This window comes from Dama dama, chromosome 15 (genome assembly GCF_033118175.1).
Source record: "Dama dama isolate Ldn47 chromosome 15, ASM3311817v1, whole genome shotgun sequence".
Lineage (NCBI taxonomy): Eukaryota > Metazoa > Chordata > Mammalia > Artiodactyla > Cervidae > Dama > Dama dama.
In genome coordinates, this window is record NC_083695.1 from 91,044,213 (window position 1) to 91,058,768 (window position 14,556).

At 47.4% G+C, this 14,556-nt stretch overlaps 1 protein-coding gene across 2 annotated transcripts in view; it reads right to left on the bottom strand.

Annotated features, from left to right (window-relative positions):
- The window catches only part of ADAM12 (ADAM metallopeptidase domain 12), a 387,837-nt gene that overhangs the window by 148,817 nt on the left and 224,464 nt on the right, over positions 1-14,556 (bottom strand). The gene's annotated exons all lie outside the window — the stretch shown is intronic.

Consider the following 14,556-nt stretch of genomic DNA (forward strand, 5'->3'; position numbering starts at 1 on the left):
CTTCTGTCATATATGCATTCTGTCCTTCTCGACATCACCACAACGAGTATTTCCTGGGCACCTACTATGTGCTGGGTACACTGCCCGGGGAGGTGACAGACAGAACACAGTGCAGGGAGAGGAGGGCTGTCACAGAGGCAGGAACAGTCTTCCTGGCTCAACAGATGCACAGTAGGTGGGGCACAGGGAAAAGGGAAGGCTTTACAGACAGCAGAGGAGGAGTCTGCCCGGCAAAACTGGGCTGGGAGGAGAAGGGGGTTCCAGGCAGAAGTCGGCAAGGCCAGGAGCCCCGAGGGTCTGGAATCCGGGTAGTCAGGTTGGTGGGAGACAGGGAGAAGCTCTAAACACCTCTGCATTTTATCAGTCTGGGCAGTAATGAGTGTTGTTGTGCGGTTGTTATGTCATGTCCAACTCTAACTGCAGGTGGTGATGGACAGGGAAGCCTAGTGTGCTACAGTCCATGGGGTCGCAAAGAGTCGGACACGACTGAGCGACTGAACTGAACTGAGGCTTCCCTGTCCTTCACTGCCTCCCAGAGTCTGCTCAAACTCATGTCCAATGAGTCAGTGACGCCAACCAACCATCTCATCCTCTGCCGCCCCCTTCTCCTTCTGCCTTCTCATGAGTGGAGAGTGTTTGAAACACTGGACTCTGAGAAGGTGAGGACACGGTGACGATGCTGTCCAGCCTCCCATCCAGGGAATGCATGTCACACCGCTCAGCTCTTCAGCGGTCACTCCACCCGCAGCCCTGTGATGAACCTGGGACCCAAGCGAACACATCTATAGTCTTCCCTGCAGCCTGCCTGGAGCTGGGGACTCTGGAGAAGCAGACTTTCCTCTTTGCTCTCAGAGCTTCACACAGATGCACTCAAGGCTTCCTCCAGCCTGGACCCTGGGTGCAGGCGGACATGGCCCCGGGAACACCCAGCCATCATCAGCTGTGACACGGGACAAAAAGTGGAGTCTTCCAGGTGCCTCGGGCCTCCCCTTCTCCTCAATCAACCCCTGTCTCTTCTTCAGCTGGTTCCAGTTGGGCTTTATAACCAAAGTCCTGATTGTTCGTGTTGTTGTTTAGTAGCTAACTCATATCCGACTCTTTTGTGACTCCATGGACTGTAGCCCATGAGGCTCCTCTGTCCACAGGATTCTCTAGGCAAGAATACCGAGTGGGTTGCCATTTTCTTCTCCAGGGGATCTTCCCAACCTAGAGATTGAACCCGTGTCTCCTGCATTGGCAGACATTCTTTCCACCGAGCCACCAGGGAAGCCTGCCCTGATCAATATGGGAGAAATCAAAGCTGCAGTGCTGCAAATGTAGCAGATGAGAGACAGAGTTCCCTTGCAAAGTCAGATCTCTTCAGACTCTCTCCAGCCAAGTCCAGAATTGAGAATCCTCTCCCATTTTTACGCGGGTTTTGATCTCTTTAGGATATGCCTGGTTTAAATCAGCTGGACCATCACAGTGGGTCAGAGTTGTGCTCTACTTAACAGTGAGCCTTCGAGAAGAACGTGCTAGGAATAGAAAACGCCAACCGTTTCTCACACTCACTGACAAAGCTCGTGCACGCTCCATACCCTAACTCTTCCCTCTGCTCAGGAGGAGATCAGCCCTGGTGGAGGAGCCTAACCTCCCTTCTGGCCTCTGGTCTCAAATCTGCGTCTTCTCAGCATCCTCCTCTGAGCTGTCACAGGACCCCCCGGGGTGGGCTTGCTGCCTGCAGCCCTGCCTGGAGGGTCAGGGGCAGAGGAAGGAGAGGGATGGGGGAGGCGACGGGAGTCTGGAGAAGGAGCTGGTGGTCTTCCTTCATGTGGTCAGAGTTCCAGGGATGGGTGGGAGGTTGGTGACCTTGATGGGACAGCTGGGGGTTGGGGGGGGCGTGGGCCCAGGGCGTGGGGGCTGGGGAGGTCACAGAAACTTTCCTGAAGGTAGTTCTAAAGGGAAGCAGAGAGAGGAGGGACCATCTAAAAGGACAGGGCAGAGAGGGGCAGGTGGCCAGTGCCTAGAGCACAGGTGTCAGCAAGGACAGAGCTTTCGCCCATCCGAGATGGGACCTGTAACAGCCTAGAGGTCTTGGTGATGGAGGGGGCTTGGTCAGCTTCAAGAGAGTAGAAAAAGGAGAAAAAGAAAAATTTAATATAATGGAAGTTATGTTATTATGACTTATATGCTTTACCGTTCAATAATCATTTTGCGGTATGCACCTCTCATTCATAATTGAGTAATTCTGTTTCCAACAAGGCTGGATGGCCTCTTTTTGGACAAGGGCTTCCCAGGTGGTTCAGTGGTAAAGAATCCACCTGAGACATAGGAGATGCAGGTTCGATCCTTGGGTCTGGAAGATCCCCTGGAGAAGGAAATGGCAACCCACTCCAGTATTCTTGCCTGGGACATCCCATGGACAGAGGAGCCTGGAGTTGCAAAGGGTCGGATACGACTCTGCAACTAAACCACCACCACCACCTTTTGGACAAATCAAGGTATATGAATACCTAATGCTAAGAAGAGTAACACAGAGAGGAGGAATTTGTAGAGCAAAGAGAGAATTTCAAGGCTTTCCAACTGAAAGATGGATGTCCAAGGAGATCATTCCCTTCATGGATGAAAAATATAGAAAATCTGTCTGGAAAGCTGGGGATTGGCGAAAATGAGTTTTGCGTCAACTACAGTCAGCAAACTGGTGGATAAGAAGAATGCAGGGGTTTAACAACAGTAAAGTGAATGATGAGGTTTTAAAATGTGACTTAGTCTAGTAATACAAAGACGTGTGAGTATTTCTGCCTAAAGATTCACTATTTTTCATTGGGTCCAAATGCCACTTAAACAGAAACACATCACATTTTGAGTCTAGCAGGTTCCTAAGTCCTCTCCTGTGTCTCCTTGTATTGACAGAGAGGGAAATGGGGATGGTCTGAGCATGTCCGCCTATAGCTAAGACACTGAGAGACATACCCCTTTTTGAGTAGAGTCTGAAAGGGGAACATGGGCTTGCAGCTTGGACACACCGACACCACTGTGAATATTGCGTCTTCCCAGGCGAAGCCCAGGGAGAATAGAGCCTCAGACTCTCCTGCAACAGCCTGGGCACGGAGAGCTCAGAAAACCCAGCGCTTTCTCCAGCCTCAGTTTCCCATAAGGGACAAGGACATGAGACGGGAGAGAAGCCAGACGGCCTGGCCTCCGAGGCTGAGGCTCATCCTCTGGGCCCGGGAACTGGGGGTCCGTGGCCCACACACCGTGTATCAGAACCTCTCTGCTTTGATATTGTCTCAGGGCCAGATGGTCCAGCCCCCAGCCCCCAGGTTGTGAAGCGCCCAGGGCAGTGACAGGGTCCTGGTCCCACTTTGGGGGGGAGATCACGGCACTGCCCTGAGGGGAACCCTTGAGTGGCTCCCCACCCACCTGGGGTGCAATCCCAAAGCTTTCCACGACCTGCCAGCCACTCAAATCCTCACCTTCCCAGTGCATCACGCCTGTCTTCCCTACGGCTCACTCTCCCCCAGCCAGCATGCCTTCTGCCTCCTTCTAGAACACTCCGTACCCTCTTCCACTTAGGGTCCTTGCGCTCCCTCTGCCATGCACCTGGAACACTCTCCACCTGGCTCTTTGTGGGGCCGGCTGCTTTCCGTCCTACAGGCGTGAGCTTAACCATCTTCGCAGATGGCCTTTCCCAGGTCATCTTACCTAGAGTAGGCTCCACCACCCACATTCCCCACGTCACAGAACTCCTTCACTTTCCTATCTTGTTGATTCACCTGTTCATTTATTTGCCTATATTCCCTCAAGAATTTAAGCCACCAGAAGGCTCTTTGCTCTCTGTGGCCCCACCTCCAGCCCAGGCACTGTGCTATGCCCTTTATGTGAACCAGTGAACCAGTGAAGTTGCTCAGTCGTATCCGACTCTTTGCAACCCCATGGACTGTAGCCCACCAGGCTCCTCCAGCCCTGGAATTTTCCAGGCAAGAGTACTGGAGTGGGTTGCCATTTCCTTCTCCGGGGGATCTTTCTGACCCAGGGATCGAACCCAGGTCTCCTGCATTGCGGGCAGATGCTTTACAGTCTGAGCCACCAGGGAAGCCCTTAGGTGCTATTTTTATCCCAATTTAAACAAGGAGGCCACGAGACAGGGAGCTTAGCTGACCTGCCCAAGGTCACACTGCACAGGGCAGCATCCAGGCGCTTCTGCTTCGGAACCTGCCCTCTTAACCACCGTGTGGCACTGCTTTTCCCAGCTGGTCAAGAGATAATTGCCGAGCACCTGTCGTACACACTGTGCCAAGTGCTGGCTGAACACACGCTGAGCAGAATAACGGATGGGTGGAAGCGGGGACGGACGTGTGGATGACTGGATCTGAGGGCAACGCTGAAGGCACATTCTCTTTCTGTCCAAGGTCGTCCCCTCCCAGGTGGCCCTAGTGGTAAACAATCTGCCTACTAATGCAGGAGACATAAGAGATGTGGGTTTGATTCCTGGTTTGTGAAGATCCCCTGGAGGAGGGCATGGCAACCCACTCCAGTATTCTTGCCTGGAAAATTCCCTGGAGAGAAGCCTGGTGGGCTATAGTCCATGGGGTCATCAAGAGCCGGACATGACTGAAGCGACTCAGAACACACCCCCCCCCCCCCCAGTAACACCTGACTCTCATCCCTCTTAGGTACCATGACCCACCAAGGGGCCGTGGAAGAAACCCAGAAGTCACTCAGGTGAAGCTTTCTGAGAGTTATGTTTAATTTAAAAGGGACTGGAAGTCAAACGTCCCTGGAGAAAGCCGAGGGAAGTGGATGGACAACGGCCATATTGGAAATGTGACAGCAATACACCCGTGTCCCTTAGATTTCCCCAAGGAGAAAATCCAATTAGATAGATTCTGTATGTCAGCAAATGGAGACAGAAGGTGAATGCATAATTTCATGAGAACGTTCTTTTTCTCTGCTTATTAGATTAGCTGATCTAACGAGGCATTCTGTTCCTCTCTACACCAGAAAATAAAATGCCAGGAATTGATTTTGCCGTTTTCCATTTGTTTTGTTGTTACAAGTGGTATCTCAATATTCGCTCATTTAACCAACATTTATTGTGCTGGACATTGGGTCTAAGACCCCAAGAGCTCACCATCGGGTGGAGGACAGACCCAAAGAGTGGTCAGAGCCCCGTGATAGAGATACACCCAAAGCACTGTGGGAGTTCAAGGAAAGGCTTCTAACCCGGGGGGAGGTGGTACCCAAGTGAGTCGTGGAAGATGGGGGAGTCATGTTGAGAGGGGTTAGTGAGTTGGGAAGTAAGGAAGGATGCAAAGAGAATATTCCAGATAGAGTTACTGCATCCTCAAAGGCAGGGAGGCCTGGAGGGTAAGTAAACAGCATGGTAGTTGGGGGAGGGGTACAGGAGGGTAAGACTCCATGGAATCCCAAGTTGATGAGGTGCAGTTTGGGGTAAGGAGATGTGCTGCTGTTCAGATCAGCAGGTTGGGAACAAGTGTCACTGACTTCATGCCATGCAATTCATGCATGCGTGCTAAGTCACTTCAGTCCTGTCTGACTCTTTGCGACCCCGTGCACTATAGCCCACCAGGCTCCTCTGTCCATGGGGATTCTCTAGGCAAGAATACTGGAGTGAGTTGCCATGCTCTCCTCCAGGGGATCTTCCCCACCCAGGGATCGAACCTGAATCTCTTATGTCTCCTGCATTGGCAGGCGGGTTCTTTACCGCTAATGCCCCCTGGGAAGCCCCCCGCCATGCACTAAGGAACCATTAAATGTGGCAGAGATCTGAGCAGATACAAGCTTTGGAGCTAAAGGCCACTCTGAGGGGGAAGAGACCAACAGGCAGAGGAAGGTTAATTAAGAGACTGGTGGGAGTCTCTGAACAAAGAGGGGACAGGAGCCTTTGGGGTGGGAAATTCAGGAGACAGGCAGAATTAGGAACCTCAGTTGTCAGCTGAGATGGGTGAGTCCCAAGGGGGAAAAACGAGAGGATGAACTCAGCCTTGAGGCTCGTGGTGAGTGCAAGGGGCCTGAGGTCAGTCTCCTGTATCTTCCAGCTAGCAGCTGACTCTGAGACCCTAAGGTGTAGGAAGTGGCTTGGCGTGAAGATGGAGATGCAGACCCTCAGTCAGCACATGCTTGCTTTATAAGAGAACAAGTAAAATCTCGCCCTTTCCAGCTGAGTGTTTTCTGATGTCAGAGTCTTTGGTGGTGGATAGGGCTGAAAAATGATCATTTAGAATTTACAGTAAAACGTTATATTGTAGATACATAATGATTTTATACATACCTCCTTTTAAAATTTGTTGCATTTCTGAAATGATTTCTGTATTGAAATAAAAACCATTACTCCCAAATTGCTTTCTTGGGGATCAATGTTGAAATGCCCCTACTCTAAAACTGACCATTATACAATTTAGTTATATCGTTTAAATGAGATGGATTTCACCAAAATGGCATAGTTTATTCCCCAAAGCATGGAAAACAGGAAGAAACACCTGCTCACTTTTCCCTCTGCGAGGGGGGCTCTTTCTGTAGCCCCCACCTTTGGAGTGAGGACTGCATTCTGTTGCAGGATTTTCCCTGTTCTATTCTGTTTCCTATTGACTTGTCCTCTCGTATATTGAGCTAAGGGACAAAAACTACATTCCGAAGCCGAGCATAATGCCTTGTAGTTTTTGTTCAGTTGTTTAAGTCATGTCCAATTCTTTTGCGACCCCATGGACTGTAACCCACCAGGCTCCTCTGTCCATGGGATTTGCCAGAATCCCATGAATGCCAAGAATACTCGAGTAGGTTGCCATTTCCTCCTCCAGGGGATCTTCCCAACCCAGGGATTGAACCCAGGTCTCCTGCATTTGCAGGTGGGTTCTTTACCACTGAACCACCAGGGAAGTCCAATATAATGCAGAAGCATAATCAATAAATAGAGGGCACAAACAGAATCACTATCACAGAAAATATGCAAAGAACTGACCCATTGGAAAAGACACTGATGCTGGGAAAGAGTGAAGGCAGGAGAAGGGGAAGACAGAGGATGAGATGGTTGGATGGCATCACTGACTCGATGGACATGAGTTTGGGCAAGCTCTGGGAGTTGGTGATGGATGGGGAAGCCTGGCGTGCTGCAGTCCATGGGGTTGCAAAGAGTCAGACATGACTGAGTGACTGAACTGAACTGATCACAGAAAAGCAACCCAGTTTGGATAGAATGTAGTCAAACTAATTGGATCAGTAAAAGAAACGTCTTTCTTTTTTGTTTTTTTTTTTGGTTCAAAATTGTTATCACTGATCATGGAGGTGGCATGCGGGGTGGGAATGATCACATTCCCTTTCTTGTTATTTCAAGAGTTCCAAACGCTGTCAGGTCATCAAGACCCATCCTGACAACTTGACATCAACGTTAGAACTGCTTAAATGACAGAAACAGGGAAATGAAAGCTTAGAGATTGGCATCAATTACTCTGAATATGAAAATCTCATTGATGACATGTCATCTTTTCCTGTTATTTCTTTGAAGACGATGAGAATGGTTTGTGGGTTTAATTATTCTATGCAGCATATTCAAAACAAAGCATCATAAGACAGCGCTTGTTTGTCAATGAACACCAGAAGGCACTTCAGTCACTTTCTGCAAGGAAGTGAGGCTTCAGTGATCTTCCTAGTGAAACCCATTTGGTATTCAAAAGATTCATCCCAGTTTTCTCCTGAAGATTTACTCCACGGCAAGTTATTATTCCACAAATTACAAAATCATTCATATATAAATTCGGGTAATGGTTTTCTTTTATGAGAATTTGGAAATACAGCTCCAAAGACTTTCACATGGCTTGGAGCGTTAACAAAACACATCGTACAATAAAAATCATAATTAAAACTCATGATCAAGGTTTTCCGAGTTACTAAAAAGAATATCTTTTATTGAAAAATTACCTATTCCTCAACCAGAGCTGAAGTAAATACAGAGAAAAGATTGCGGGAAAAAGCCAGTATGTACCCTGATAGGACTCTGGAATCTTCTATACCCTGGAAGAACTTGCTCCGGTTTTTAGTGAACAGTCTATCTAGATGGACTGGAATCATGGGGTTCCAGGCTAGTGTCATTAGATCTTATGGATGATTTTTAAAAAAACTTTTAAAAAAATCCTTTGGCATGTGGGATCTTAGTTCCCCGAGTAGGGACTGAACCTGTGCCCCTTCATTGGCAGTCTGGAGCCGTAACCACTGGACCACCAGGGAAGTTCCCTCTGGATGATTTTATTGCAAGATCAGACCACTGAACGATTCTCTATAAAGACAGTGCATTGAAGTAAGAAGTAATAGGAGGAAACTGAAAGTAAAAGAAAGAATCAGAGACCTGGTATTTACCACACCTGAGCTTTGCCTGAATTTCTTTCACAATGTAAGCTTTGTACATATTTATGATTTTTGTTTTCCTTATGGGAAGAGTTACCATAAGCCGTTAAATAACATATGCTCTGGCTCCTTGACTTGGGGCTGCAGCAAGGTACCACCACCACCGTTATCCATGCCCTGTTATCTCCATCAGCTCGTACGTCTCCCCCCAACCCTGCTGTTGGTTGGCTCAGCGTCCATCGGGTGCCAGGCCACCTGCTTGTCAAGTGCACATTCTTCCTTTCCTTGGTAGAGACTTGGTGGTATAGGGACCACTATCAACTGCCTAACAAGGAAGAGGAAAACACTCACAGAGTGTAAACGACTTGTCCAAAGCCACACAGCCTTGCCTGTAGAGTCTGAACTTGACTCTGTGTGGCTCCAAAGCCACCCTCATCCTACCCACTGGCCAACACTGCCTTGCCAGGAAGACATGATTCTGAAAGCCCGAAAAACAAGCAGCAGCAAATCATATTCCCTCTTTTTCTGAAATCATGTTTTCCACAGTGCTAAATGGGGCTTATCCTGTTTCATTTAGCACTCAATTCAATTTAGCTATAAACGTCAAATTATTTTTGGTTACAATTTTGGCATTTGGGATCCTAACGATTTAGAACTGTACATCTGTATGAACAATGAAGCATTTATATTAGGTTTTCTTTTGTTATTTTTCATTTGCTATGAGACTCAAAATGATCAAAACAATTTTTTTCCCTGGAATTAAAAAAGAAAAGTTTTCTCTCTCCAGCTCTCTCATTTAGTTTCACAAATGATAATAAATAAAACTGTTGATACAGCATTTTAGAAACTGTAGGGGACAATTAGACTTTCTGCAAAATAATTTCATAATATACTGCTTCTCATTTTAAGTCACAAGTACACAGAATTTTGGATCCAGTCCTGTGGCACTGATGCTGAAGTATTCATGTTGCTGTCCATGATATTTACGACTACTCAGATGACCCTCTCCATTTATGAAGTGAACAAATCACATGTGCCACTGTGGACAGTTGTAGACTCAGTAGAAATCTCTTTAAGAACAGCAGGACTGATTTGCCAACTGTGTTTTCCAGCTGGAACCTGAAAGCAGGTGAAAAATGGTGGGTTCTTGTCGTTACAGCTCCACAGCTGGCATTTACATGGGCCTATAGCTTTGGGCTGCTTTTCCCCCTTTTAAATGGCCACCTGCAGTTCAGAAGTCTTTGGACTGTGGGCTTACAACTGTTTTTTTTTTTTTTTTTTTTTGGCTACACCATCCAGCTTGCGAGATATTAGTTCCCTGACCAGGGATTGAACCTGGGGCCATGGCAAGTGAAAATGCTGAGCCCTAACCACTGGACCACCAGGGAATTCCCTGTTTTAGGCTGTTCTTGATGTGATAAGACGGTCTGCATAGTATGAGATTTAACACGCCTTTTAGAAATATAGGACTGTAAAACAGGAAAAGTTGAAAATTAAGTAAATGATTATTTTCATAGGTAAATAAAGCCCCACATCCACTTCTCTCAGAAAGGACTGTGAGAATAGATTCTATAGATTAGCTTCCATTTCACTCTTCAACATCACTGCCAACATAGATAAAACAGCCATTCTTTTTAAGCTTAAGAATTTGCTTCTTCCTTTTGAAAAATACCAGTTGGCTATAACGGCAGCCGCAGAAGCTTGTATTTGAACGCTTACGAAGCAAAAGCCCTTTATAGGCATTGTTTTATTTAACTTTGACAACAGCTGTAGTCGGTAGGTGCCTGCTTTGAGATGAGTAACCTGGGCTCAGAGAGGTTAAGTGACTTATCTATGGTGGCTCAGTTACTACCACGAAGGTGGTCCAACTTCACCATCCAAGCTCTTCCCTACACTTAACACAATTTCTCCTTTTCCTTCATCTTACATTTGCCCTTTCTGCTCATCTCCTCTTAAATGGACACTATATTTAATATGCCAATACTTGACTTTGAAAGCAATTAGAGAGAAATTATAGTATGGATCGGGTGGGTCTCTCCATTTCCCATTTATTGCCATGGGGTTGGAATGGGAAGAAGCAGTTAGCAATGATCTGAATCAGGGTTCTGTTCACCTCTAGTTTGAGGAAAAATCGTTGCCTAAGTGTGGTGACTTATGTGTACTGGTGTGGTGAAGGTTGACACTAGTCCATAGAGAGGTGGATGGAGATTTCAGTAGCACAGGTGAATGGAGAATCGAGCCCATTTATGTTGATTACTGGTGCTATCACTTGAAAAATAATCAAGTAGATTTGCCATCAGAAGCCAAGCCAACTTTACTCATTTCCTAACTGCCCCTCTTTCCCTAAACGAAGGTGGCATTTATGAGCTGCTACTCGCCAACTCCCATATGGTCTACAATGTGCAGAGACACTGTCACAACCAGTGCTTCAGCAACGTTTACAAGAACAGTGCGAGGCTGACATCCTGGCTACTTCATGGATGTAGAAACTGAGGCTCGGAGGTGTTAAGACATTTGTCCAGGGTCACGGAGCTACTAGTGGCAAGAGACTGAGGTTGTTAGATGCTGACATACCTTACACTCAGCCCGGGGCCATCGCTTGTATGTAGACATAAAGGCTGCCCTCTCCTCCAGGAAAATTCTTGGTTGGCCATTTGAAGGAAAGCTTTCACCCAACTGAATAACTGAATGGAGGGCACCAGGCGGCTGAAGCTGAGAAGAGTCCCCCGCGGGGCTCAGTACTAAAGGGCTGGCGTGGGGTCTTCCTTAATCAGTTTTGAGGCTCCAGCCTCTGGGCCAGTTCCTGCTCCCAAAAGGCTTTCAGCCAATATCTTAGGACAAACTTGGGCTGATATATTTCCAAGTAATAAAAAAATTGACGGCAGACAAATCTACCTTCAAAATACATCTCTGACAGCAGGATGACCATAGTGGTTGAGAGCAAATCTTGCGCCACCATTTTCTTCTCTGGTGACCTTGGGCATAAAGTTGGACTTGGTTGCACTGCCGTTTCCTCATCTAAAAAGGGAAGAGGGACTGCCCTGGTGCTCCAGTGGTTAAGACTCCGTGCTTCCACTGGAGGAGGGACAGGTTTGACCCCTGGTTGGGGAACTAAGGTCTTGCATGCTGTGCAGTGTGGCCAAAAAAATAAATAAAATAAAACAGGGATAATAGGATCTTCTCATAGGGTTTCTGTGAAGATAGTATATTTTAAACACGTATAAACATGTTCTCAAAGAACATGAGCGATTGTTTTTACTAAACCTGTCAGCTTCCATCCACCGTACCTCCCATCTCCCTGGTCCGTCACCGTCTCCCTCATCTGCCCTTCTGGGAGGGCCTGTATGCCAGCCTCCTGCTTTCACTCCTACCCCGCTCCCATCCAGTATTGGCCAAAGTGAGCCAGAGCGTCAGGTTTTTGAAAACAAAAAAATCAGACCACATCACTCCGTCACTTAAAACCACAGACGCCGCTTCTTCCAGAACCCAGAGTCAATTTCAACTTCCATAGCGTGGACTGGCCCCCGCACCCCCTCACCCCTCCAGGTCCAGCTCACTTCACTTCTTTCCTTCTTACCTTGGCCTGGAACATTCTTCCCTCTTTCTCTGCCTGGCCAGCAACTAGTAGCCCTCATCCTAAGCGGCAGTTTCCGGAGCAGGGTTCCCGGCCTGACCCTTCCTATATCTGGACTCCTCTGTACCCCCCACCCCCAACCCCAGGCAGGATCTTGCTCTCATTCTCTGCTCATCACATTTACTGCTTATTTTCTCTGTGACCTGTTTGAGGCATGCATCCCCCATTAGGGAAGGGGCCTCATCCATCTTGGCTCAGATGGTAAAGAATCCGCCTGCAATGCAGGAGACCTGGGTTCGATCCTGGGGTCGGGAAGATTCCCTGGAGAAGGAAATGGCAACACAATCCAGTATTCTTGGCTGGAAAATTCCACGGAAAGAGGAGTCTGGTGGGCTACAGTCCATGGGGTCACAAAGAGTCGGACACGACTGAGCGACTTAGGCAACAACACTCATCTGTCTGATCCCCTCTGTACCCTTAGCCCTGGATCTGGGCTCGGAACCAGCTGTCGCTGTTCAGTTGCTCAGTCGTGTCCGACTCTTTGTGACCCTGTGGCCTGCAGCACGCTAGGCTTCCCAGCAGGTTCTCAATAAAACACTTTTGGAAGGAATGTAAGTGTCAAGAATGAGAAAAATACATCGGAGGCACTCAGAAAAAATATTGAGTCATTACTGAACTGTTGCTCTTTTGGGGTATAAGAAAGCATTTCTTCCTGCTTCAAAAACCAAGAACCAAAGACCACCACCACCACCACCACCACCCAACACACACACACAAAACAAAACGGATAGAAGATACTTTGACCCTTAAAAGTTCTGCCACCTAGCACAGATCTGGCCTTTGCTTCACACTGTGGAACAAAGAAAATACTTAATTTCTTTTTTTCCAAAGAGCATTTTCTCAATTTCTAACTTTAAAAAAAAATCTAGTCAGGTTATTCAGAACCACCAAAGAAAACTCCCTTAAATCGATGGGCACACAACTTTAAACCCGAGAAGCAAGATGACCAGTCTGCCTGGACCCACAGGGCAGCCAATACTTGAGGGGCTGTGGGAGTTACCTGGCTGGAAGTCCAGCCAGGCTGCAGGTCTGATGACCTGGGAAGCTGCTCTACAGAAAGCTGGATGCCGTTCAGCCTGTTTTCCTCACCCACATCGCTCAACAAGGAACTTTATTAATTGGTGCTCTGGGGCAAAAGAGGGGATGTTCTTGGCTTTGGGATGTTCTGGCGGAAGCCAGCCCGCCAGCTCCCAGGCAGACCTGCCGAGCAGCCAGCTGGGCCCGCTTCAACACTGACCTGCACTGAACCAAACTTACAGTGTGTGTTCGATCCAATGTGCTCCCTCCTGCTTGCCCAAAGAGAGCTCTGTTCTGCAGATTTCCATACCATCAGCGCTGAGGGAGGGCGGCCAGGAGTGACCCAGGGCAGGAAAAGGACCCTCACTTTCTGAGCTCCCCGAAGCCGCCACAGAACTGTTCAGACCTTCTTGCTGATGCTTGTAACAAGTGACATGGTGGGGTTTGGAAATGGGCGTCTTTCTCCTTTCTTAAAAAGGGCCTCAGAGAGCGAACCTGGGTGTGTGGAGCCCTAGTCACCAAGAGCACCCTCTTTCCTGCCCTGGGCTGGAAGAGTCCCAGGTTTCTGCCAGCACAGAGTGGGCACCAATGGCCACGAAAGAGCTGTTTAAGAGACACAAATCCTTAGGACGACGAAGGGCCATAAAACGCAAAATGGTAAAACAAAATCATAACCCCATCTGAATTCTAGTTGCTCCGTTCTTTACATGAAGTATTCTTCTGTCTCCCTTTTAAAAAAGAAAAAAAAAAAAAAAAGAAGAAGAAAGAAAGAAAAAGAAGCCACAACAAAAGTATTGTAATACCCAATGTAAATATTTCTGTTTCCCAGTAACTATTCTCTAAATGATTGGATGATTTACTACCTGATCAGCAGCTGGGCTTCTTTCTCTTTTTGTGTGTGTGTCTGGAAGGATTTTGCATTTAGGCCTGATGCCGTGGAACTTTCAGAGAAGAAGGACCAAAGAACAGACACCAGTGACGACGGCCACTGATGGATTTCTCTCCAGGGGAAAGACATTTCATTATTCTCAAGATAGAGTGATGTGAACGACCTTGCTGATCTAGTTAAATAATGAAATACATGACGAGATATCACCCTGGGTCAGGAAAAACAGACATCTTTAGCAGGTAAACTGTTAGTAGCTCAGTCATGTCTGACTCTTTTCAACCCCAAGGACTGTAGCATGCCAGGCTCCTCTGTCCATGGGATTCTGCAGGCAAGAATATTGGAGTGGGTTGCCATTCCCTTCTCCAGGAATTTTCCCAACCCAGGGATCGAACTGGGGTCTCCTGCATTGCAGGCAAATTCTTTACCATCTAAGCCACCATGGAACTAGTCTCAAATTGTGAAACTGGTTAAAAACCATGATCTGGGTGATGAATTGGGTTGTATTTGAAGCAGTAATTCATTACACTTGTGAAATCTGCGAGCTCACCAGCTATCTGGGAATGTAATCCTTACTGGGAGTGCATTAAAGAAAAAAAAATTTTGCTAGCATTGCAGCAATGACCAATCTTACAGCACTCAACAACAAGTGAGAGCTTTTTCCTTCTAGATGTAAGTT